Here is a 24,848-nt window from a genome sequence, read left to right as displayed (position 1 = left end):
TGCTAATCGACACTTGATGTATTATTTTCCCTTCATTCCCATCCACTAGCGTATCACATATAGGTTGTATGGGTTTTTTCAATTTATGGGGTGCACTTGAATGAGGGACCGCTCACCCCATCCCTGTTAGGCATAATATACCTCCCTAAGATGGTCATTTTAATATTTAATTTCTATGATCAATCCAAGAGATCAGTCGATCTCTAAGCTTCTTGCCCTTCTTCTCCCCACTCCTTCCCCTCCCTTCTCTATTTATTTTCTAAACCTATAGTCCTTAATTTACCCATTAGACGTTTATGAGGGACAGTGTCAAATGCCTTTGCAAAGTCCAAAAACACTATATCCACAGCAGCCCCTCTGTCTAGGCTACTGCTCACCTCTCATATAAACACTATATCCACAGCGGCCCCTCTGTCTAGGCTACTGCTCACCTCTCATATAAACACTATATCCACAGCGGCCCCTCTGTCTAGGCTACTGCTCACCTCTCATATAAACACTATATCCACAGCGGCCCCTCTGTCTAGGCTACTGCTCACCTCTCATATAAACACTATATCCACAGCGGCCCCTCTGTCTAGGCTACTGCTCACCTCTCATATAAACTGTAATGACGGGGGGTAGGGAAACGGACAAGTGAGCCCTAGTCTACCCGCCACTCTGTCCCTGCCTACTTGCAACGACCCGCCCTAGGCGACGGGGTACAACTGGGCTGCGGTCCCTGCGCTCAGTAAGTGCACGACAAACACGACAAACATACAAGGGAATACAAGCAAGGGAAAGGGGCAGTTGCCCACCTCAACACCGTGAGCAACCAGAGTGGTGAACGAGCCGAGTCAAGCCAGGAGTGTGCGAGGTACCAAACGAAGAGCAGAAGAGTAGTCAGTAAGCCAGGGTCTGTATGGAGCAGGATCAAAATAGAAGGAGCTGTAGCTGGGCCAGGAAACCACACGAAAAGATTCACAAGCACCGAGGGACAGGAAGGGCAGGCTTAAATAGACCGAGGGCGGGAGCTAGCTGAGTCTGGCCAGGTTGCGATATGCTCTCCCACTCCTAAGCCTGCCAGCCTGAGTGGTGGAAGCTGGAGTCAGTCTCAGGGATGTAGATTCAGGTGCTGACTGATTAATTATGGGAGTTAACCCCGAAGCTGTGCCTGGCAGATCCTTTACATAAACACTATATCCACAGCGGCCCCTCTGTCTAGGCTTCTGCTCACCTCTTCATAAAAGCATCAGGTTGGTTTGACAACTTCTGTCCTTAGTAAAACCGTGCTGGCTGTCACTTATAATACTATTTATTGTCATATAATCCTGTATATATCCCTCAATAGCCCCTCAAACATTTTCCCCACGATGGATGTTTGTTTTTTAAAACATCATTTTTATTGACAATTTTCACATTTTGTTTTAAACATATCACATAAAGTTTGCGGCATAATTGAACAACACGCAATTGCAAAACATAACATAATAACATACAATCATGGCATACGTCCCGGTTCACATATAATGAAAAACAGTACTTCCCCTACCCTTGAACACGACTTAGGTCAGCAAAAGTATACAGCGCATAGAATATAATAATAATAAACCAGAGCTAACGAGAGCCAGAGATCTCCCCCCTACCATCTTCTATCAAGACTAGATTTGTAAACCTCCTAAAGTGCCTGCCAGAAGCTGTGTATGATACCAAGCAGTGTGCCTAAAAGGCGTAACAATTTCTTCCACCTCGGCAGCTGTGCATTGCGATTCAATAAAGATTCGCCATTTAGCAAATAGCTTCTTAGCTCCCGCTTCTTTCCGTCTTTTCACCTCCACCCTTTCAAGAGTTAATAACTGTTTCAAACGGAACACGATCATGTCAAGACCCGGCGTGTCAGCTTCCAGCCATCTACAGAGAAGGCACCTCAAGGCCACCGGTAAAATTGTGTGTATCAAGGAGGGAGGAGATCTCGTCTCCCGACTACTATCCTCCTCTGGCGGTCGCGCCTGATGGAACAGCAGCGCCTGAGGTGTCATTGGAAGTTTCGCCTTCCAATGATCTAAAATATAGTTGTGTACCATCACCCAGTAACGTTTAGTATGAGCACAACTCCATACTCCATGCCAAAGTTTCGTCAGTGGGGTGCTACATTTGGGGCAAACAGTGATGCGATCGGGGAAGGACTGTGAAGGTAAAATATTAAAGCCATATATTGCCGAATGCATTAACTTAAAATAGGTTTCCCTCCAGCTCTCACTCAAGATAACCTTCCCTACCGTCTCCCAACCTTCCAATATGGTCTCCCCTATATCCGGATCCTGAGTCCACCTTTCCCAAACTTTGAACATAGATCGAGAACGCGGTCGAACAAAACATTCCCCAAGTGCTCTATACAGCCTCAAAATAGTAACCCGCGTCCAGAGTATGTGTGGTGGCTTCTTTATTCAAATCCCTTAACCGAGATGTACAAAATGAACGCACTTGGAGAACTTGGAGAAAATTACAATTACCCTCTGAGGGCCTAAGTTTGGCTTTGATTTCCGACACGGTCAACCATCTCCTGTCCACTTCTTGCATAAGGTCACCTGCGCAGTTAAGGCCTGCATCCCCCCAAGAGGTAAAACTACCCCCTCTGTCTACTCCCGGTAAGAATTCCGGACGTCCCCACAAAGGCATATGTTTAGAGAGTAAGTGAGGTAGATCAAAGAATTTACGAACCGCTTTCCAGGCTAGGACTGTATCTCTCATTACAATGGAGGTTTTGAGACGGCACGGAAGTGAAGCAACTCTACAGTGTAGCAAGGCTTTCAAATTCCAGGGCGAGGCATACGCCCCTTCCAGGTCTAAATTGGAATAATGACTCGATTCATGGAGCCAATCCACTACATGGCGGAAGAGACATATCACATTATAACCCCTGACATTAGGGAACTTCAGCCCTCCCTCATGTTTACCTAGCATAAGCTTAGTGAGTGCAATGCGAGGCCTCTTGCCTGCCCATATGAATTTTGTAAATGAAGAATTCAATTTGGACACATCAACATGCTCAAGCAAAAGCGGGAAACTGACCATCTTAATCAAATGGCACCTCCCCAGAAGGGATAACAGCAACTGACGCCACCTCGTGAGTATTTTTGTAAGAAGCGGTGGATAATTCAGGCCATATAGGGTCTCAGGCACCTTCCCTATCTTAATGCCTAGATAAGTAATACATCGTTCAACCGGATATATCCCACATCCCAAGGATTGCCAGAAGGTCCTAGGTAATAGTTGATCTAACTCCAGCAGTTCACTTTTAGCGACATTGACTTTGTACCCCGAGCATTGCCCAAAGTCATGCAAAAAATGAAAAACAGGTAATAAGTGCTCCTGAGGATTTGACATAAAAAGTATAACATCGTCAACAAACAAGGCTATCTTAACCCGTTAGTGACCGGCCCATCGTGTTTCTACGTCGGTCACTAACGGGCCTTATTCCGATGCCATAGACTTTTTACGTCGCGGCATCGGAATAAGTAAACAGAGCAGGGAACTGTCAGATCTCCCTGTTCTCAGCTGCTAGAGGCAGCTGAGGACTGGGAGCGTCCCTGCTCTGCCGTGTGAGATCGATATTAGTATCGATCTCACACGTTTAACCCCTCAGATGCGGTGCTCAATAGCGAGCACCGCATCTGAGTGGTTTTGGAGAGAGGGAGGGAGCTCCCTCTCTCTCCCACCGACACCCGGCGATACGATCGCCGAGTGTCTGTGTCTCCAATGGCAGCCGGGGGTCTAATAAAGGCCCCCAGGTCTGCCTGGAGCGACTGCCTGCTAGATCATGCCGCAGGCATGACCTAGCAGATGCCTGTCCGTGTTAAACGGACAGGCAGTAATACACTGCAATACAAAAGTATTGCAGTGTATTACAATAGCGATCGGAGAATCGCATATTATAGTCCCCTAGTGGGACTAGTAAAAAAGTGAAAAAAAAGTTTAATAAAGTTAATTTAAAAAAAAATGTGAAAAAAAATGAAAAACCCAGCTTTTCCCCTTACAAACTGCTTTGCTATTAAAAAAACAAAATAAAGTTAAAAAGTTACACATATTTGGTATCGCCGCGTCCGTAACGACCCCGACTATAAATCTATAACATTATTTAACCCGCACGGTGAACGCCGTAAAAAAAATAATAAAAAACTATGGAAAAATTGCTGTTTTCTGTGAATACTGACTTTAAAAAAATTTTATAAAAAGTGATCAAAAAGTCGCATCTACTCCAAAATGGTACCAATAAAAACTACAAGTCGTCCCGCAAAAGAAAAGCCCTCATACAACCGCATCGGCGAAAAAATAAAAACGTTACGGCTCTTCAAATATGGAGACGCAAGAACAAATAATTTTGAAAAAAAAGCATTTTACTGTGTAAAAGTAGTAAAACATACAAAAACTATACAAATTTGGTATCGTTGCAATCATAACAACCCGCTGAATAAAGTTATTGTGTTATTTATACCACACGGTAAACGGCGTAGATTTAGGACGCAAAAAAGAGTGGCGAAATTTCAGATTTTTTTCTATTCCCCCCCCAAAAAAAAGTTAATAAAAGTTAATCAATAAATAATATGTACCTAAAAATGGTGCTATTAAAAAATACAACTTGTCCCGCAAAAAACAAGACCTTATACAGCTATGTCGATTCAAAAATAAGAAGGTTATAGCTCTTGGAATGCGACGATTGAAAAACGTAAAAAATAGCTTGGTCATTAAGGTCCAAAATAGGCTGGTCATTAAGGGGTTAACTGCCGAAGACCTGAATACCTTTAAACACTGCGGACTTCTCCAGAAATCTAGCCATAGGTTCCAGTGCTAAATTAAGTAATAGTGGCGACAAGGGACATCCCTGACGGGTCCCTTTATATAGTTGAAAGGGGGCCGAAAGAAATCCTGAGGAATGGATTCGAGCTTGGAAATTAGCGTAAACACCTTTCCGAAAGATCCTAAAGGCTCCCTGGATATGCATCTTATCCAGCACCATCCACAGCCATTCCCACTGTATGTTGTCGAAAGCTTTCTCTGCGTCCAACGCCAAGAGTGCCGGTCGGGTACCTGGCTGGGGATCATGCCTGACTGTTTCTAGCACCGTCAACACCTTTCACAGATTTGCCACTGCTGCTCTAACCCTAACAAAGCCCACTTGGGATCTTCCCACCAATGTAGGTAAATATAGAGCCAAGCGATTTGCTAAAATTTTGGAGAGTAACTTCTGGTCTTGGTCTATCAATGATATAGGGCGATAGGACCCCGGGTCAAGAGGATCCTTCCCTTTCTTGGGCAACACCTTTATATGCGCTATTTTGGCTTCGGCTGGAAAAATGCCTGTCTTTAGTAAAACGTTATAGTATTCCACCAAGATGGGACTAACTTCCTCTCTCAATGACTTAAAAAATTCTCCAATAAACCCATCCGGCCACGGGGCCTTTCCGTTAGATAGGGTCCGAATGGTACTCGTAATTTCCTCCAATGTGACCTCTGCGTTCAAGAAATCACTCGCCCCTGAGTGAGTCCAGGCAAGTTCACCTTCTCCAAGAATTCCCTACCTTTTTGTAAGTCAATGGGCGTGTCTGAGTAAAGGGCTTGGTAATATGTGCTTAGAATAGTGTTAATTTTTTTGGGATCCGATGTAGGAACTCCGTTATCTTTAAGGGTTAAAATGTGTGATGGTGTATATCTCCCCCTAGCTAGGCGTGCCAGTAATTTGCCCGCTTTATTGCCGAACCGCATAAGATCAGCGTCAAATTGGGACCGGTAAATATTTTCTCTTTTATCTAGCCATTGGTCAAATTGCAGCTTGGCTTCCCTCCATTCATCCCCCAGAGTCGTTGTCGGAGATTGTAGGAATGCCGTGTATGCACACCGCAATCTCTCGCTCGCCTTCTGATACCCTTCAGTAGTCTTACACTTAAGGATAGACATAAATTGCATAATTTTCCCACGAATCACCGCTTTGGCGGTACGCCAATACAACGATGGGTCCGAACGATGCGCTGCATTATCCCCATCAAATTCTGTCCACCATCCCCTTAGCTTCTGTAAGAAACCCTCATCCTTCGCCAGAAAGGAGGGGAATCTCCATATGAAGTCTGTCCCCTTAGCAACTGTGTCGGCCAGTGTAAGTGTAACCGTGGAATGATCAGAAATTACTAGGTCCTCAATTGTCGCGTCACGTAACCGGCGGGAAAAGGTTATCGCTCACGAATAAATAATCAATACGAGACCACGATTGATGGACATTGGAATAATGTGTGAATTCCCGAGCATCAGGATGTAAACACCTCCAAGCGTCTGTAAGGGCAGTGCCTCCCAAAAATTCTGGCAAGATCAAATCCCTATGCCTATGCGAAATAGATATTGCGCTCCTATCCTCCCTAGGCAACCTTACAGTATTAAGGTCTCCCCCTAGCACTAACAATTTGGTACGATCTTGTTGAAGCTGAGTTTCCAACTGACAGAAAAAACGGGCATTGGCCGTATTAGGACCATAAACATTATAGATACTGAAAGTTTCCCCTGCATGTTCCACCACTAGATGGATCCAACGGCCCTCATCATCGCGTTCCTGGGACACTAACGTAAAAGCAAAATTTTTGTGCATCAGTATTATGACTCCCGCCTTACCGTCTCTAGCAGCCGAGCCAAAAACTTGGCCCACCCAGAACTTTTGTAAGTATTTAAACTCTGGTTCAGTAAGGTGAGTTTCCTGTAACAGGGCTACATTTGGATGTAATCTTTTCATGTGCCTCAAAAGTTTGGTCCTTTTCTGTGGGGATCTAAGCCCCTTGACGTTCCATGAAACTATTTTCATGTAATTGGACTATGCATAAGATGAGCTAAGGCGTCAAAAAGTCGTGAGCGGTTCGGGAAGTCGGATCCATCTTTACATAAAAGCCATGCATAAACACTAAGTACATAACCAAAACCCGTCATAGAGAACAAAAACAAACTCAAAATCAACAGACTTTGACAAAAAGAAAGAAAAAGAACGCCTGTGGTAAGGGAATTCATCCCCCTAGTACCCATTGGCGTAAGAGATTTCGTTTTTTTCTTTTGTGCAAAACATATCCCTCCCTCCCTCCCCCTCCCTCCCAGACCTGCAGAACAAAATATATACTACGTATATAAATAGAGATACAACAGACCATATCAAGGACCCCTTGCAGTAGATATACGACATTATATCATAAAGCAGACAGTATAGAATCAGATCATATGAAGATAGAAAAAGTGCACCGCTACAGGGCACACATGGATAACGACCCAGAAGTACCTGCAAAAGATTTAACTGGGCAATTGGTCTACAGCATCCATAGAACTACCCCGTAATATAGAAGGGCCCTGAAGAATCTTCAATCAGGAGACGGAGACCGAGTCTGTTCCCGCGGCCGTCTCTGCGGCTTCGGAGAGTCCCCTCTGTTCCTTGATCTTCCTCCACGATCCCTACCAGGTGTGGAAAGGAGAGCTTCCGACCAGGTCCGCTCCAAATCCGAACGACTCCGTCCGACATCTCTTGACTTGCGACGTGGCGTGCGCTCTGGCCTATGTCGCGCATCCTGTGGGGGCGGCCCCTACATAACTCCGCAAGTGCTTCCTCGGCTTCCTTCGCTGCAGTAAATGCCTTGGTCCGTCCGTTCGCTTGAAACACCCGTAGGATGGCTGGGTATTGTAGGTTAAAGCGTACTTTAGCTTGGAATAAGGCAGTGCAGATCTAACTAAAAGAGAGGCGTTGTTTTCGCGACCTCCATAGAATAGTCCTCGAAAAGTAGTACCCTCATGCCCATAATTTCCAAGGGTCGAGATCTACTGCGATATGCCTTCATGAGTGCCACCTTGTCATTATAATCCAGCAGCTTAAATATGACTTGTCTGGGGCGAGGTGAACTACTGCTGTCAGCTGACGGAAGATTTCTCGGGTCTGGTCCCACTCTGTGCGCCCTTTCCACCCGGCATGGACGTTGGAGACCTAGTGCTGCTGGTAATGCCCTCTCACACAAGCGCTGTAAATCAGAAGGAACTACCATCTCTTTCAGACCCACAAGTCACAGGTTGCTCCTCCTGGAGCGGTTTTCTAGGTCCTCCACCTTGTCCCCCAATTGCGTAGTAGTAGACAACACCACTTTGAGCTGGGATTGCAAGCGCTCATTTTCATCCTCCAACAGCGTTATACGCTGTTCTAATTCACCAGTCCTGGAAGTTAGTTGTGCCAGGTCCGCATGCATGCGGTTAAGAGAAGATTGCACCGTTTTTTCCAGTGCTTTTTGCAGGTCAGGAGCTATCCGCTTAGCCACTTCATGAGCCAGTGCTATATAATCAACAGGTGCAGGAGAAGCTATGAGCTCTGCACTATATGGAGACGGGGACTGGGGCTGCTGCATCTCGTCTTCCTGTGAGTAAAGCGGGGGAGAAGTGGCGGGAAGCGCCGCCATCTTACCTCCCTTCTCAACGGCCGCGGCTGAATCATCCATGGCTGGCTTCTGTGCGCTGTGGAGGAGGTAACGGTCCATGCAGACTATGACGGAGACGTCCCTGTGTGCGGGGCCGATGTCTGCTAGCAGATGTTCGCCGCTGAAGCGACTGTAGCAGGAATGCAGGTCAGTTGGGAGCGGGAGCTCAGTCACTCTCCTCCTGCATCGCCAGCGCCGGAACCGGAAGTCCCACGATGGATGTTAAGCTTACTGGTCTATAATTACCCAGGGAAGACCTAGAGACCTTTTTGAAAATAGGCACCACATTTGCCCTGTGCCAGTCCCTTGGCACTATACCAGTCACTAGAGAATCTCTGAATATTATGAAAAGGGGGACAGAAATAACTGAACTAAGCTGTAAAGGATCTGCCAGACACAGCTTCTGTGTCGACACCCGTGGTTAGTCAGTCTGCACCTGCTCCTAAGTCTGATCGAGTGACCCCTTCTTCTACCAATCAGGCTGGGAGGCTGAGGAGTGGGAGAGCCTATCACAGCCTGGCCAGACGGAGCTAGCTCCCGCCCTCTGTCTATTTATACCTTCACTTCCTGCTCCTCCTTTGCCTGTGATTCTGTCTGTTTCCTGGCTCTGCTGCTGCTGCTTGTACTTTTGTCCTCTGCTCCATATAGACCCTGGCTTACTGACTACTCTCCTGCTCTGCGTTTGGTACCTCGTACACTCCTGGTTTGACTCGGCTCGTTCACTACTCTCCTGCTCTGCGTTTGGTACCTCGTACACTCCTGGTTTGACTCTGCTCGTTCACTACTCTTGTTGCTCACAGTATTGGCGTGGGCAACTTCCCCGTTCCCATAGCTTCTGTGTACCCTTGTCTGTTGTGCACATAGTGAGCGTAGGGACCGTCGCCCAGTTGTACGCCGTCGCCTAGGACGGGCCGTTGCAAGTAGGAAGGGACTGAGTGGCGGGTAGATTAGGGCTCACCTGTCTGTCTCCCTACCCCGGCATTACATAAGCTCTTTAAGAATTCTAGGGTGTAACCCATCTGGTCCCGGGGCCTTGTACACATTTATTTTATTTAGCTTGGACCATATCTACATTCATCCAATTCAGTATATCAACTGATATATTAACAGCACTGGCACCAGCTACATCAGCTGCTCTGTCTTCTGTTGTATATACAAAGCTAAAGAACCCATTTAGTAACTCTGCCCTCTCTTGATCCCCTGTGACCAACTCCCCATTAACACTATCTAGGGGTCCTACATGTTCAGACCTCGGCTTTTTTGCAATTATATACTTGAAGATTTTTTGGGGATTTGTTTTACTATCCTTGGCCACCTGCGTTTCATTTTGTATTTTTGCTAATTTTATTAAATTTTTACAGATTTTATTACACTCTTTATAATTTAAAAAGGCTACAGCTCTACCCTCAGATTTGTATTTTTAAATGCCTTTTTTTGTCATGTATTGCCCTTTTTACAGAAGGAATAAGCCATGTGGGATTTAATTTTAGTCGTTTATACTTGTTACCTATAGTAATACATTTTGCACAATAATTACCCAAAGTAGATTTGAAAATCTCCCATTTATCATTTGTCCCATTATTTGACATTAGTTCTTCCCAGTCTATATCCTGAATTGGAGCCCTCATCCTGGGGAAATTGGCCTTCTTAAAATTAAATATTTTTGCCCTCCCAGCCTGTGTTTGTTTTTTACAGTATAGGTAAAATGTAACTATATTGTGATCACTGTTACCAAGGTTTTCACGAACATTGACATTCCCAACAAGATCTGCATTATTAGAAATGACCAGATCCAACAGAGCTTCACCTCTAGTCAGTTCTTCCACAAACTGGCCCATAAAATTTTCCTGCAACAGGTTGAGGAAATGTCTCCCCTTTGCAGTTGGAGCCGAACCATGACACCAATTAATATTCTGGTAATTAAAATCTCCCATTATTACTACAGTACCCGCCTGTGCAGCCCGCTCCATCTGTTTATATAGCTGACCTTCCATCTCCTCAGTTATATTGGGGGGTCTATAGATTACACCAAAAGTAATTTTTTCAGTGTTTACCTCCCTTTCTAGTTGCACCCACAAGGTTTCAACCTCCTCACAACCTTCACCCTCTAATGTCTCATTCACACTCGCCTTCATATCATTTCTCACTGTAATGGCAGGAAGGAGGTGAAGGGAAAGTGAGCCCTAATCTACCCACCGCCCTGTCCCTGCCTACTTGCAACGACCCGCCCTGGGCGACGAGGTACAACTGGGAGGCGGTCCCTACGCTGTCTAAGTGCACGGGAGAACAAACAGGGAACACGCAAGGGAAGGGGCAGTAGCCCACGGAACGCCGCGAGGAAACGGAGCGGTGAATGAGTAGTCAGGACCAGGATGAAGTGGAGTATACCAACGTGAGCACGGAGAAGGAAGCAAGCCAGGGGCAAAGCGAAGCAGGTTAAGCGGAACTGCAGCAAGGCAGAAGCACGGCAGAAGCAGGCTGGAGCAAGCAGCAGTGGGGCCAGGAATCCAGAAGAATTACAAGCACTGAGGAAGAGAACACGGCAGGTAATAATGGACAGGGGGCGGAGCTAACTCCGACTGACCAGGCCGCGATAGGCTCTCCCACTCCTAAGCCTGCCACCCTGGTTGGTGGGAGCCGGTGTCAGTCTAAGAGGTCTGGCCTCAGGTGTGGATTGATTAATCCCAGGAGTATACCTAGACGTAGTACCTGGCAGATCCCTAACACTCACATACAGACATACACCACCACCTTTCCTATTTGTCCTGTCTTTCCGAAAAGTGTAAAACCCTCTAGATTTACAGCCCAGTCGTGCGAAGAGCCTAGCCATGTTTCAGCAACACCAACTATATCTATATTTTCTTCCAGTATCAAGGCCTCCAGATCCCCCATTTTGCTTGCTAGACTTCTGGCATTTGTGAACATACACTTTAACTTGCCTTTCAGTTTTTCACTTTTATTATAAGAAATGTGATTATTTGACATTATTTGGGCATGTTGATAAAAAAAAAAAAAAAAGAATTCCAAAGGCGCACTCCACATAACGTCTCGCAGGGGTAAGGCGGTAGTTAAAAATCCACCTCCGTTCATCTAAGCCACGCCTAGGGAATGGACACATCAGGTGAGGGGACAGTCCAAAACCTTCATCACCCACAATGACAAAGGGTGCTGGAGGTCCTGTAGATCCTGGAAGCTGTCTGGGTTCTGGAAGGTCGAGCTGGTTAGACGCTAGCTGTTCACCCATTCTGGAAGCCCTGAAGATGCCAGTATCCGCAGAGTTTCCATAGGCCCTAATATCGACATATACAAACCGATAGTCACGGTCAGTCAAGGCCAACAGCACCACAGAGAAAAACTATTTGTAATTAAAATATTGTGACCCTGAGTGAGCAGGCTTTTTAACGCGGATGTGCTTACCATCCAGCGCACCAACACAGTTGGGAAACTGTGCTGGTTGGAAGAAGCCATCGGCAATCCGAATCCAGTCCTCAGGCTTGGGCTCAGGCATCACCGCTGCTTGAAGTTGCTGCCAGATGACTTCACAGGTAAGCTTGACAGTCTGAGAAATAGTTGAGCACCCCAGCAGAAAATGTAAATGTAGCGATGCAAATGAGTTGCCGGTTGCAAGAAATCTGTGGAAAAATAAATAAAATATGCACATACGGGCAAAATATCTGCAGCATGCTGCCATGGCAGCAATATGAACAGGGGACAAGTATACTAATATTGTTTGCAGGGTGGTGACATGGCATAAAAGGGGACTTAGCTTTTGTTACCTCAGAGTGACGATCAGGCGTTCCTCAGGAGAAATGCAACGTCTTATGGTGGTGTCCTGGACCATGTGTCCGGGACGAAGGTCCGCCAGCAGACGATCAAAAGTTTGAACGGAAATACGGCAGTAGCTGAGGAACTTGTCCAGGTACTGCCGTAGGTCTGAGTACAGGATGTTGAAATGCTCCTTCCTAAGCCGTTGGGAGACAATGGGGTGAACCCATGACTTGGATAAGTAGAGTCGTGTGATTATAGATTTTACCTTAAACCTCTTAATAAAGAACAACAGTTGAAACCGAGGTTGGCTTTTAATGGCCACAGCAGCCGTTTATTATTTATTTACAGAAAATTAAATTTTCCTAACCAAGCATTATATCAACCTAAAATTCCCCAAAAATTGGAATTCTTCCAAATACACAGAAACAGAGCCCTAACAGGGTCAATATATAAAACCAATAACATAACCAGGGGAAGCCCTTGAGGTTACTGCAAATTAGAATAGCCATCTGCCACCACCACTTGTTTTTACCTCCAGCTGTAACACGGCTCGGAGGCACCGCTCACCTCTGCAGATGGCTTTACCCATAAAGCACTTCAAAGAGGTAACACCCAAAGAAGCCTTCCACATATTTTTGGGGGCATACCCCTGATGCGACACCCCCCACCAGTTTTTACTGACCAACCTCAAGTACTCCCCCCGCCACTGCGAAATAGGCCTTGACCACCTCAAGCCTGTGAGCTCCTCCACACCAACACTCCTCTTTCAACCCCCTCTGCCAGGGCCAAACTCCATAAATCCATCCCAACCTCATTTAAATGCACACCATTCTGTCTCCAAAAACCACCTTCCCTGGACTTCAGATCCCTGTGCCTAACCATAACTCCTCCGTTCCTTGCCACAAATGCGGAAATCGCCCAATTCACCTTAATCCGGGTCGTATTAAGTCTGTCAACGGAGTGGGCATAACGCCATGTTTTTTTCGGCACCATCTCTGACCACACCGTAACCAAGCCCGGGTGCAAAGCCCATAAGCACAACAAGTCATGCTTCATGTTTCACTAAATCACGAAATGGGCGTACACCCAAGTAGTTTCCCCCCAACATGCAGCACCAGGATCTCAGGAATCCGGTTCAGCTGTGCATAAATCTGAAATTCAGGTAAAACCCTGTTCCAGACCATGCCTCCAAACCCCAGCCAATGCAGGACAGCGTCGTCCCGCGGGATCCTAAGTTGACGGCCATCAGGGCGAACATCAGCACTCAGGGCGCCCCAATGCACAAAGGAGTGCCCCAATATCCATACAAACCCGCTAACTCGACATGCACCCCCAACTCGGTAAAGCAATGAACTGGACACATCGCCAACCCCGCAATAGCAAACAACACTATTCTCTTACCTTGACAAGTTTTATCCGTTTTCGACTGACGCAGAAAAATCTCCACTCTATCGTCAAACAACTCCAAGTCTTCTTGACGAAGGCCGCCCGCATGCGACACACTAGGAGAGACCAGTTCACCCAGTCTAAACGCCCCGAAGGACGCTAACGAAAAAGCCAGGCGAAACAAACGCACTTCAAAAACCGAAATACATACATCATTCACCGCCGTACCTAAGAAGCAGAGAAGCTGGAATGAAACAGGCTGCCTACAATCGATCGACAATCTACCTCTACGTAAACCCTTCAATGCTTGACACGCCAAAAATTCCTTAGTCACATCCTTGCATCCACACAATTTCAAACCAAACGCTAAAGCGGACACAAACTTGTTCACCTTAGACACAGAAAAACCAGACTCATACACGTCCCCAAGCCAATACAAAAAAGCCACCAACCTGTCCCGGTCAGACCGGATGTCACCCAACGATCTCACCCAAATCTCCCACTGAGACCAGCCAGCCACATATGCAACCCACGTAGTCCTAGCCAATCAATGCTTCTGCTGCAGTGAAACCAGCTCCCAAAGATGATCCGGGCAAGCCGTGCCGATCCGATCTGCTCCAGGCGCCAGCTGATGGAAACGATCCCACTGCGAGCGAGAAAGAGCGTCAGCAACACAATTTTCAACCCCAGGCACATGCACCGCTACCACCCAAGCATTTAATGACAGACAAACTAGCACTAAATGCCGCAACAACTGAACAATCGTGGGAGAAGACGCCGAGATATTATTGATAGCCAATACCACACCAGGATTGTCGCAGTAAAAATGAATCTTCTTGTCCAGAAGCCTATCCCCCCAAATGGTCACAGCTACCACGATGGGAAATAGCTCGAGCAGGGCAAAGTTTTTCTGCAATATGTTTCTGTATATGTATACATGCTTTGTGTCTGTCTGTGTGTGTATATGTGTGTCTGTATATGTATACATTCTTTGTGTGTATATATGTCTGTATACGTATACATGCTTTGTGTCTGTCTGTATATGTATGCATGCCTTGTGGCTGTGTGTGTATATATGTGTCTGTATATGTATACATGCCGTGTGTGTGTGTGTGTGTGTGTGTGTGTGTGTGTGTGTGTGTATATATATGTATCAGTAAATGTATACATGCCTTGTGGCTGTGTGTGTATATGTGTGTCTGTATATGTATACATGCCTTGTGGCTGTGTGTGTGTGTCTATATATATATATATATATATATATATATATGTGTGTCTGTATATGTATACAAGCCTTGTGGCTGTGTGTGTATATATGTGTCTGTATATGTACACATGGCGTGTGTGTGTGTATATATATATATATATATATATATATGTGTATATATGCCTGTATTTGTAGCGGGCAGCAATAGAGTCCCCCGCACAGGGCGCCATCCAACCTAAGGCCGGCCATGCGTGATCTGCCCTTGCAATATATTACCTACTGAGGGCTCAATGGGGGTATTGCAGTCAGTCAGATGCTCAGCCCCCCCCAACCATAGAGCCCTCAGTAGTTATTATTATACTGTAAGGGAGGGGGCCAGAGCATCTGACTGACTGCCGAGAGGTCTATGGGGGGGGGGGTGGATAACCCCCCCCCCCACAGAGCCATCAGAGTCGGACACTCAGACCCCCCTTGTAGTATAATTTCCCCCATAGCATCCTCAGTAGTTATTATAGTGCAAGAGGGCAGGGGGGGGGGGTCTGACTGCTTCAAATTGTAACGCCTTTCCTTTAAAGTATAACTAAACTTTTTTTTTTTTACTTTTGACACATCACACTGACATGTCTGAAGTTTTGATCGGTGGGGGTCCGAGCACTGGGATCCCCACTGATCGCTAAAATGAAGCGTCAGAAGTGCTTGGGTGAGCGCTGTGCCGCTTTGTTTCTGATTGGCTTTCCTCGGATCGGTGTATGGGCTCAAAGACTCACAGCGCTCACCCAAGCACTTCTGCTTCTTCGTTTTAGCGACATATAGTGATATATAGTGACATATAGTGACATATCAAAAGTTTATAAAAATTTAGTTACACTTTAAAACAAAGGTGTTATCATTCTTATTAGAGGAGTCCCTGCGTTAGCTTTTTCTGGCGCACAGGACCTCCCAGATGGGCCAGAATTATCTATTCATATTTTTGGCGCATCTCTAGGTCCTGTGCGCCACAATAGAAATTACAGTTTATTGACCTCTAGTTTCTATTGCGGCACAGGGGAGAACACAGAAGACTTCTGTGGGTGAGTATACGTTTTTTTATTTTTCTTATTGCAAATTTTTGTTTTGCAGGTTCCGCTGGACCGTTTGGACTATGTCAAGGATTCGTTGGACTACGTAGATGATTGCCACTTCATTTTTTTTTTTTTTTAAATAAAATGGTCAAAGAGGTTTGTGTGGGGGCATTTTATTTTAATTAAAAAAAAATATTTTGTTTGTTTTTTTAATACTTTATTACGACCTTAGTAATGACAGTTGTCTGATTGTTGACGTCCACTACTAAGGCGAGGCTTAGCGTTAGCCAGTAAAAAGGCCGACACTAACCATCCATTATTACATTGGGATCCACCGCCACCAGGTGTGCCGGGAAGAGCCGGGTGCAATCCAGTACCCGACCATCTGTAGTGATGGACGGGCACTGGGACGGCCGCAGGCTTGTATTATCAGGCTGGGAGGGGACAGAAACCTTGGCCCTTTCCATCCTGGTAATGCTAGGCTGCTGCTGTTATGTTGTATCTGGCTGGTTATGAAATATTAGGGGGAACCCACGTAGTTTCTTTTCAACAATTTTTTTTTTATTTTTTTTTTAAATGACGTGGGGTCCCCCCATTTTTCATAACCAGCCAGATACAACACAGCAGCAGCAGGCTAGCATTACCAGGGTGGGAAAACAAAAAACCGTGGTCCTTTTGGGTTTTTGTCCCTCCCAGCCTGATAATACCAGCTTGCAGTCATTCCAGTACCCGACCATCACTACAGATGGTCGGGAACTGGGTGGTACCCGGCTCTTCCCGCCACCCCTGGTGGCGGTGGATAATGGGGTAATAGTGGGGGGTTACTGATAGCCTTTTTACTGGCTAACGCTAAGCCCTGCCTTACTATGGACACCGCCAAGCAGACAGCGGCCATTACAAAGGCGGTAATATAATTTCAAAAAACAAAGACATAAGAATTTTTTTTTAATTGAAATAAAAACTCCCCCCACACAGCCCTCTTTCACCATTTTATTTAAAAAAAACAAAACAAAAAAACTTACATAATCGAAGGAGTCCAACTAATCTATGACTTAGTCTAAATGATCCAGCCGAACATGGCAAAAAAATAAAAGTTAGCAGTATTAAAAATATAAAATCTATACTTTTTTTCTCCCCTGCGCCACAATAGAGACTAGAGGTCAAGGAAAAATAATTTCCCTTCATGTAACTCTGCTTCCTGTCAACTGAAAAGTCATCCGCCAGAGGGAAAAAATGTTTCCCCATTGTGGAGTACAAGAAAGTCTAATTCCCAGCTGAGGATTTCTTGTACTCATTGGGAAACCTTTTTCCTTCTGACAGATGATTTTTCCATTGACAGGTAGCAGAATTCAGTAGGGGTGGTGTTAGGGGGAGTAGGGGGAAAATATGGTCTGTTCATAGTTTGTGTTTTTTCCACCCCTGCCCTAGATTTCAATCCTACACTGCGTTCCAAATTATTATGCACATTGGATTTAAGTGCCACAAACATTTAATTATTAGTTTTTCAATTAAACTCATGGATGGTATTGTGTCTTAGGGCTCTTTGGATCATTGTAATCAATCTCAGACACCTGTGATAATTAGTTTTCCAAGTGTGCCCAATCAAAGGAAAACTACTTAAGAAGGACGTTCCACATTATTAAGCAGGCCACAGGTTTCAAGCAATATGGGAAAGAAAAAGGATCTCTCTGCTGCCGAAAAGCGTGAAATAGTGCAACACTTTGGACAAGGTATGAAAACATTGTGTATTTCAAGAAAACTTAAGCGTGATCATCGTACTGTGAAAAGATTTGTGGCTGATTCAGTGCACAGACGGGTTTGTTCAGATAAAGGCATAATGAGGAAGGTTTCTGCCAGACAAATTAATAGGATTAGGAGAGCAGCTGCTAAAATGCCATTGCAAAGCAGCAAACTGGTATTTGAAGCCGCTGGTGCCTCCGGAGTCCCGCGAACCTGAAGGTGTAGGATCCTCCAGAGGTTTGCAAGTGTGCATAAAGCTATTATTCGGCCACCCCTAAACAATGCTCACAAGCAGAAACTGTTGCAGTGGGCTCAGAAATACATGAAGACTAATTTTCAAACCGTGTTGTTTACTGATGAGTGCCGTGCAACCCTGGATGGTCCAGATGGATGGAGTAGTGGAAGGTTGGTGAATGGCCACCATGTCCCAATAAGGCTGCGACGTCAGCAAGGAGGTGGCGGAGTCATGTTTTGGGCTGGAATGATGGGGAGAAAGCTGGTAGGCCCCTTTAGGGTCCCTGACGGTGTGAAAATGACCAATGCAAAGTACGTAGAGTTTATGACTGACCACTTTCTTCCGTGGTACAAAAAGAAGAACCGTGCCTTCCGTAGCAAAATTATCTTCATGCATGACAATGCACCATCTCATGCTGCAAAGAATACCACTGTGTCATTGGCTGCTATGGGCATAAAAGGAGAGAAACTCATGGTGTGGCCCCCATGTTCCCCTGACCTCAACCCTGTTGAGAACCTTTGAAGCATCCTCAAGCAAAATATTTATGAGGGTGGGAGGCAGTTCACATCAAAACAGAAGCTCTGGGAGGCTATTCTGACATCCTGCAAAGATATTCAAGCAGAAACTGTCCAAATACTCACAAATTCAATGGATGCAAGAATTGTGAAGGTGATATCAAAGAAGGGGTCCCATGTTAACATGTAACTTGGCCTGCTAAGTTTTTTTTTATTAAAAGAGCTTTTGATTTCCATAAATATGACCTCCTGATGCTGCAAATTCAACAAATTACTATTTTAGTTCTCTTTACAACCTTTAAAATGTTTTGATTTCTGTTGTGCATAATGATTTGAAACAGTGCATTTTGAGTTTTTTACTTCTAAAAAAAAATCTGTTATCATTAGGAGATTTGTTCAATAAAATTTGCATTATACTCCAACGGTTGATAGCTTGAAGATTATACTGACTGTAATTTGCATCGACTATTTAGGAAAATCAGCGAAAAATAACATTTGCACAATAATTTGGAACGCGGTGTATATCCGCCCCTGTGTGCAGAATATCACAAGTTCACAAAAGAGAGAAGCGCACGTCACTGCGGGCCACGATACAGAGAGCGCATCTAACGAGTGCGTATGGCAACTCTGCACCTCTCCTCAGTCTCCACATGTTATTGGATGAGAGGAGGAGGAGAAGAGCAGACTGTACATATTTATTTATAGGTTGTGAGCAGTTTATTTTTTGCTTTGCTACTGTTCCATATGCCTTTGTTTCTAAATTTTTGCCCCTTGCAGTTAAAGGGGTTGTTCCAAGATTAAATGTTACCCCTGTCTACAGGATAGGACAATTGGGACCCCCACTGATAACTAGAACGGTGGTCCCTTGTACCCCTGAGTAACTGGAGCGGCAGGGTGTGTGCTTGACCCGCAGCGTCATTAACTCAGGGGTACGAGGGACCCCCACTGATCAGCATGTTATCTCCTATCCTGTAGAGAGGGGATAACATTTAAAGAGGCTCTGTCACCACATTATAAGTGCCCTATCTCCTATATAAGAAGATCGGCGCTGTAATGTAGATGACAGTAATGCTTTTTATTTAGAAAAACTATCTATTTTAAACCAGTTTAGGAGCGATTTTTAGCTTTATGCTAATGAGTTTCTTAATGACCAAGTGCGCGTGTTTTACTTTAAACCAAGTGGGCGTTGTACAGAGGAGTGTATGATGCTGACCAATCAGCGTCATGCACTTCTCTCCATTCATTTACACTGCACTAGCGATATAGTTATATCGTTATGTGCAGCCACATACACAAACACTAACATTACTGCAGTGTCCTGATAATGAATATACATCACTACCAGCCTGGACGTGATGTTTATTCAGAATCCTGACACTTCTGAATCTTTTCTGTGAGATTCCAGCAAGGCAAGCGTAATCTCGTTTGAAATGACAGGTTAGGAAACTACACCCATTGAGGAAATTATCTAGGGGTATAGTGAGCGTTTTGACCCCACAGCTTTTTTGCATAAATTATTGGAAGTAGACACTGAAAATGACAATCTACATTTTTTCAAAGAAAATGTAGGTTTAGCTAATTTTTTCTCATTTCCACAAGGACTGAAGGAGAAAGAGCACCACAAAATTTGTAGAGCAATTTTTCCCGAGTAAAATAATACCCCACATGTGGTAATAACCGGCTGTTTGAACACACGGCAGGGCTTAGAAGGAAAGAGCACTATTTGGCTTTTGGAGATCACATTTAGCAGGAATGGTTTGCGGAGGCCAGGTCACATTTACAAAGCCCCTGAGGGGACAAAACAATGAAAACGCCCAAAAAGTGACTCCATTTAGAAAACTACACCTCTTGAGGAATTAATCTAGGGGTGTAGTAAGCTATTTGACCCCACAGTTTTTTTGAAGAAATTATTGGAAGTAGGCCGTGAAAATTAAAATCTCCATTTTTTCAAAGAAAATGTAGGTTTAGCGATTTTTTTTCTCATTTCCACAAGGACTAAAGCATAAAAAGCACCACAAAATTTGTAAACCAATTTCTCCCGAGTAAAACAATACCCCACATGTGGTAATAAACGGCTGTTTGGACACACGGCAGGACTTAGAAGGGAAAGAGTGCTATTTGGCTTTTGGAGCTCAAATTTAGCAGGAATGGTTTGCAGAGGCCATGTCACATTTACAAAACCCCTGACGGGACAAAACAGTGGAAACCCCCCACAAGTGACCCCATTTTGGAAACTACACCCATTGAGGAAATTATCTAGGGGTATAGTGAGCGTTTTGACAGCACAGTTTTTTTGCATAAATTATTGGAATTAGGCACTGAAAATGACAAACTAAATTTTTTCAAAGAAAATGTAGGTTTAGCTAATTTTTTCTCATTTCCACAAAGACTGAAGGAGAAAAAGCACCGTAAAATTTGTAAAGCAATTTCTCCCGAGTAAAACAATACCCCACATGTGGTAATAAACGGCTGTTTGGAGACACGGCGTGGCTGAGAAGGGAAAGAGCGCTATTTGGCTTTTGGAGCTCAAACTTAGCAGGAATGGTTTGTGGAGGTCAGGTCACATTTACAAAGCCCCTGAGGGGACAAAACAATGAAAACGCCCAAAAAGTGACTCCATTTAGAAAACTACACCTCTTGAGGAATTCATCTAGGGGTGTAGTTGTAATGGCAGGAAGGAGGTGAAGGGAACAAGTGAGCCCTAATCTACCCACCGCCCTGTCCCTGCCTACTTGCAACGACCCGCCCTAGGCGACGGGGTACAACTTGGCGGCGGTCCCTACGCTGTCTAAGTGCAAGGAGTACAAACAGGGAACACGCAAGGGAATACAGTAGCCCACGGAACGCCGCGAGGAAACGGAGCGGTGAATGAGCCAGTCAGGATCAAGAAGTAGTGGAGTATACAAACGGGAGCACGGAGCAGAAGCAAGCCAGGGGCAGAGCAACGCAGGATAAACGGAACTGAAGCAAGGCAGAAGCACGGCAGAAGCAGGCTGGAGCAAGGCAGCAGTGGGGCCAGGAATCCAAGAAGAATAACAAGCAAGGAGGAAGAGAAAACGGCAGGTATAAATGGACAGGGGGCGGAGCTAACTCTGACTGACCAGGCCGCGATAGGCTCTCCCACTCCTGAGCCTGCCACCCTGATTGGTGGGAGCAGGTGTCAGTCTCAGAGGTCTGGCCTCAGGTGTCGACTGATTAATCCTGGGAGTATACCCAGACGTAGTGCCTGGCAGATCCTTTACAGTAGTAAGCTATTTGACCCCACAGTTTTCTTGCAGAAATTATTGGAAGTAGGCTGTGAAAATTAAAATCTCCATTTTTTCAAAGAAAATGTAGGTTTAGCGATTTTTTTTCTCATTTCCACAAGGACTAAAGGATAAAAAGCACCACAAAATTTGTAAACCAATTTCTCCCGAGTAAAACAATACCCCACATGTGGTAATAAACGGCTGTTTGGACACACGGCAGGACTTAGAAGGGAAAGAGCGATATTTAGCTTTTGGAGCTCAAATTTAGCCGTAATGGTTTGCGGAGGCCATGTCACATTTACAAAACCCCTGAGGGGACAAAACAGTGGAAACCCCCCACAAGTGACCCCATTTTGGAAACTACACCCATTGAGGAAATTATCTAGGGGTATAATGAGTGTTTTGACCCCACAGGTTTTTTGCATAAATTATTGGAATTAGGCACTGAAAATGACAAACTAAACTTTTTCAAAAAAAATGTAGGTTTAGCTAATTTTTTCTCATTTCCACAAGGACTGAAGGAGAAAAAGCACAATCAAATTTGTAAAGCAATTTCTCCCAAGTAGAACAATACCCCACATGTGGTAATAAACGGATGTTTGGACACACGGCAGGGCTTAGAAGGGATGGAGAGCCATTTGGCTTTTGGAGTTCACATTTAGCAGGAATGGTTTGCAGAGGCCATGTCACATTTACAAAGCCCCTGAGGGGACAAAACAGTGGAAACCCCCCACAAGTGACCCCATTTTGGAGACTACACCCATTGAGGAAATTATCTAGGGGTATAGTGAGCGATTTGACCCCACAAGTTTTTTGCAGAAATTATTGGAAGTAGGCCCTGAAAATAAAAATCTACATTTTTTCAAAGAAAATGTAGGTTTAGCTATTTTTTTCTCATTTCCACAAGGACTGAAGGAGAAAAAGCACCACAAAATTTGTAAAGCAATTTCTCCCGAGTAAAACAATACCCCACATGTGGTAATAACCGGCTGTTTGAACACACGGCAGGGCTTAGAAGGGAAAGAGCACTATTTGGCTTTTGGAGATCACATTTAGCAGGAATGGTTTGCGTAGGCCAGGTCACATTTACAAAGCCCCTGAGGGGACAAAACAATGAAAACGCCCAAAAAGTGACTCCATTTAGAAAACTACACCTCTTGAGGAATTAATCTAGGGGTGTAGTAAGCTATTTGACCCCACAGTTTTTTTGAAGAAATTATTGGAAGTAGGCCGTGAAAATTAAAATCTCCATTTTTTCAAAGAAAATGTAGGTTTAGCGATTTTTTTTCTCATTTCCACAAGGACTAAAGCATAAAAAGCACCACAAAATTTGTAAACCAATTTCTCCCGAGTAAAACAATACCCCACATGTGGTAATAAACGGCTGTTTGGACACACGGCAGGACTTAGAAGGGAAAGAGTGCTATTTGGCTTTTGGAGCTCAAATTTAGCAGGAATGGTTTGCGGAGGCCATGTCACATTTACAAAACCCCTGACGGGACAAAACAGTGGAAACCCCCCACAAGTGACCCCATTTTGGAAACTACACCCATTGAGGAAATTATCTAGGGGTATAGTGAGTGTTTTGACCCCACAGTTTTTTTGCATAAATTATTGGAATTAGGCACTGAAAATGACAAACTAAACTTTTTCAAAAAAAATGTAGGTTTAGATAATTTTTTCTCATTTCCACAAGGACTGAAGGAGAAAAAGCACAATCAAATTTGTAAAGCAATTTCTCCCAAGTAGAACAATACCCCACATGTGGTAATAAACGGATGTTTGGACACACGGCAGGGCTTAGAAGGGATGGAGAGCCATTTGGCTTTTGGAGTTCACATTTAGCAGGAATGGTTTGCAGAGGCCATGTCACATTTACAAAGCCCCTGAGGGGACAAAACAGTGGAAACCCCCCACAAGTGACCCCATTTTGGAGACTACACCCATTGAGGAAATTATCTAGGGGTATAGTGAGCGATTTGACCCCACAATTTTTTTGCAGAAATTATTGGAAGTAGGCCCTGAAAATAAAAATCTACATTTTTTCAAAGAAAATGTAGGTTTAGCTAATTTTTTCTCATTTCCACAAGGACTGAAGGAGAAAAAGCACCACAAAATTTGTAAAGCAATTTCTCCCGAGTAAAACAATACCCCACATGTGGTAATAACCGGCTGTTTGAACACACGGCAGGGCTTAGAAGGGAAAGAGCACTATTTGGCTTTTGGAGATCACATTTAGCAGGAATGGTTTGCGTAGGCCAGGTCACATTTACAAAGCCCCTGAGGGGACAAAACAATGAAAACGGCCAAAAAGTTACTCCATTTAGGAAACTACACCTCTTGATGAATTCATCTAGGGGTGTAGTAAGCATTTTGATCCCACAGATGTTTCATAGAATTTATTAGAATTGGGCAGTGAAAATAAAAACAATCCTTTTTCTTCAATAAGACGTAGCTTTAGCGCAAATTTTTTCATTTTCTCAACAAATAAAGGAAAAAAAGAACCCAACATTTGTAAAGCAATTTCTCCCGAGTACGGCAATACCCCATATGTGGTTATAAACTGCTGTTTGGGCAAACAGCAGGGCTCAGAAGGGAAGGACCGCCATTTGGAGTGCAGATGTTGCTGGATTGGTTTCTGGGTGCCTGTGGGCCCAAAACAGTGGAAACCCCCCAGAAGGGACCCAATTTTGGAAACTACACCCCTCAATGCATTTACCTAGGGGTGCAGTAAGCATTTTAACCCTGCCGGTGTTTTGTAGAAATTAGTGTGCACTCGATGTTGCAGAGTGAAAATGGGATTTTTCCATAGATATGCCAATATGTGGTGCCCAGCTTGTGCCACCATAACAAGACAGCTGTCTAATTATTATGCGGGGTTTCCTGATTTTAGAAACACCCTACATGTGGCCCTAATCTTTTGCCTGGACATTCGACCAGGCTCAGGAGTGAAAGCGTACCATGTCAAATTGAGGCCTAATTTGGCGATTTACAAAGTATTGGTTCACAACTGCAGAGGCTCAGATGTGAAATAATAAAAAGAAACCCCTGAGAAGTGACCCCCACTATGGAAACTGCACCCCTCAAGGCATTTATTAAGGGGTGTAGTGAGCATTTTCACCCCACAGGTCTTTTCCATAAATGATTGCACTGCAGATGGTGCAAATTAAAAATTTTATATTTTTCCCTAGATATACCATTCAGTGGCAAATATGTCATGCCTAGCTTA

This window comes from Rhinoderma darwinii, chromosome 12 (genome assembly GCF_050947455.1).
Source record: "Rhinoderma darwinii isolate aRhiDar2 chromosome 12, aRhiDar2.hap1, whole genome shotgun sequence".
In the NCBI taxonomy this organism is placed as follows: domain Eukaryota; kingdom Metazoa; phylum Chordata; class Amphibia; order Anura; family Rhinodermatidae; genus Rhinoderma; species Rhinoderma darwinii.
This window is presented reverse-complemented; position numbering follows the sequence as displayed.